Source organism: Canis aureus, chromosome 32, assembly GCF_053574225.1.
Source record: "Canis aureus isolate CA01 chromosome 32, VMU_Caureus_v.1.0, whole genome shotgun sequence".
Taxonomy (NCBI): Eukaryota; Metazoa; Chordata; class Mammalia; order Carnivora; family Canidae; genus Canis; species Canis aureus.
This window is the reverse complement of record NC_135642.1, coordinates 5241005-5244241: the sequence shown is the minus strand read 5'-3', so window position 1 is coordinate 5244241 and position 3237 is coordinate 5241005.

The window sequence follows — 3237 nt, the reverse complement described above, 5'->3', positions numbered from 1 at the left end:
CCATGAGAGACTCCTAACTCTGGGAAGTGAACAAAGGGAGGAGAGTGGGAGGATGGGGTGACTGGGTGACAGGAACAAAGGAGGGCACTTGATGGGATGAACCCTAGGTGTTATACTATATGTTGGCAAACTGAATTTAAATAAAATATTTTAAAAAGCATAATAAATAACCATATATTTATGTTAGAAGCTAATCAGTGTAGGGGGCGTCAAAAAGGAAGTAGAACAGAGTACGAGTGAAAATGACTACCAGGGTCAGGATGATTGCAGTATTAACTTGAATGGTCAGCATAGGAAAGGCATCTTTGAGAGGATAATATATAAACAAAGACATAAAGAAATTGGAGGATTTATACATAAGGACAACTAAGAGACTCATGCATCAATTAGAAGGGCAACTACTGCAAAAGCCATAAAGTTAAAAAAAAAAAGGCATGATTAACATGTACTAGAAATAGCAAGGAATTTAAGGGAGATAGAGTAAATGAGGAATAGAATAGTAGGAAATCAATCAAAGGAATAAACAAGCACCTTGTAGAAATGTATGAGGACTTTGACTTTAAATGGATCTGTTACAGGTATCCTCAAACAGAATTTTTCAGTTTTCACTATAGTTGTTCATTGCATGAGCAGAACAAAGGCCAGTAAGAAATTATCAATGGCTCTTCTAGCATAATCCCTCACAATATTCTTGGTTTCACTGGTGTTTTCTGCCATTTTTTAACTTCATTCTTCACAGTATAGTGTCTAAGAGCACAGGTTCTCTGAGTCAGACTTCCTCAGTTTGAATTCTAGGTCTACCACTTAATAGCTTTGTGATCTTAAGCAAACTATTTACATTCATCCAAAAAATAAAAATAAAATAACTTTATATGATAAATAACATGTGAATACACAAAGACTATGTATATTAGTTACCTTCCTCTAAAATTATAGTTGTTTTCCATCTTTATGTGCTTAAGGAATATCTTGGATCTCACTTGCTATGTAGGCTTCTATCAATTGCAAATCCAAATTATTTCCTATTTTACCTAAAGAAACTGGAAAAATAAGAACAAAGTCCATGAAGTGCAAAAGAAAGAAAACAAAGGGATCCCTGGGTGGCGCAGCGGTTTGGCGCCTGCCTTTGGCCCAGGGCGCAATCCTGGAGACCCGGGATCAAATCCCACATCAGGCTCCCGGTGCATGGAGCCTGCTTCTCCCTCTGCCTGCATCTCTGCCTCTCTCTCTCTCCTCTCTGTGCATTCTCATGAATAAATAAATAAAATCTTTAAAAAAAATAAAAAAAATAAAAAAAGAAAGAAAACAAAGACAAGAGGTGAAATAAATGACATAGACACACACTTAAAAAAAGAAGAACAAGAAAAAAATTAGTGAAACCAAGAGCTGTTCTTTGAAAAGATGAACAAAATTGATGTCATTAACCAAATTCATCACAAAAATGACCCAAATAAACAAAACCAGATGTGAAAGTAAAGTAACAGCTGACACCACATAAATACAAAGGATTATAAAATTAATATGCCAACAAACTAGACAATCTAGAAGAAGTGGATAAATTCCTAGAAACAATTTTCCAAAACTGAACCAGAAAGAAATAGAAAATATGAACAGAGCAATTATAAGTAATGAAATTAAATCAGAAAAAAAACTACCCAAAAATAAAATTCCAGGACCATATGGATTCACAGGTGAATTCTATCTAACATTTAAAGAAGAGTTAATACCTATTTTCCTTGAACTATTCCAAAAAAATTGAAGAGGAAGGAAAGCTTCCAAATATATTTGAGGCCAGAATTACCTTGATACCAAAACCAGAAAAAGACACCATAAAAAAGAAAATTATAGGCAAATATCCCTGATGAATAAATCTTCAACAAAATATTAGCAAATTGCATGCAGCAATACATTAAAAGGTCATTGACCACAATCAAGTGGGATTTAATCAAGTGTGGTTCAATATTTATATACCAATCAATGTCATATACCACACCAACAACAAAAAGGATAAAAATCATATGACCACTGCAATAGATGCAAAAATAAAGTGTTTGACAAAATTTAACATCCATTCATGATAAAAACTCTCAACAAAATGGGGTTAGAGGAAACATACCTCAACATAATAAAGGCCATATATAAAAACTCATAGCTAACATCATATTCTTGTAAAAGATGGAGAGCTTTTCCTGTAAGATCAGGAACAAGACAAGTATGTCCTCTCTCACTACTTTCATTCCATATAGTACTGAAAGTCCTAGCCACAGCAATTAAACAAGAAAAAAATAAGAAGCATCCATATGGGTAAAGAAATAAACTGCCACTATTTGCAGAAGACATGACACTATACATAGAAAATCTTAAAGATGCCACCAAAAAACTACAACAAGTAATAACTGAATTCACTAAAGTGGCAGGATACAAAATTTATGTCCAGAAATTAGTAGTGTTTCTATACACCAATAATGAAGGAGAAAGAGAAATTTTAAAAAACACCACCATTTATAATTGCACCAAAAAGAATAAATTACCTAGCAATAAACTTAACCAAGGAGGTAAAAGACCTATACTTCAAAAACTATAAAACTGATTAAATAAGTTGAATATGACACAAATAAACGGGAAGATATTCCATGCTCAGGGATTAAGAATTAATATCTTAAAAATATTCATATTACCCGAGGAAATCTGCAGATTCAATGCAATCGCTATCAAAATACCATCAGAAAGGGAGACAGAACATAAAGACTCCTAACTCTGGGAAACGAACTAGGGGTGGTGGAAGGGGAGGAGGGCAGGGGGTGGGGGTGAATGGGTGACGGGCACTGAGGGGGGTACTTGACGGGATGAGCACTGGGTGTTATTCTGTATGTTGGCAAATTGAACACCAATAAAAAATAAATTTATTATTAAAAAAAACAAAAAACCACTAGGACAAATAATACAAAAATTTTATAGATCACAGAAGACCCTGAATAGATAAGCAATACTGAGAAAGCTGGAAGTATCATAATCCCAGATTTCAAAATATACTACAAAGCTAAGTAATCAAAACAGTATGATATTGGCACAAAAACAGACACATTGATCAGTAGAACAGAACAAAGAGCCCAGAACAAACCCACACTCACATGGCCAAGTACTCTATGACAAAGAATACAAAGTAGGGAAAAGATAGTCTCTTCAATAAATCATGTTGGGAAAACCAGATGCTGTATGTAAAAAATAAGACTGAGG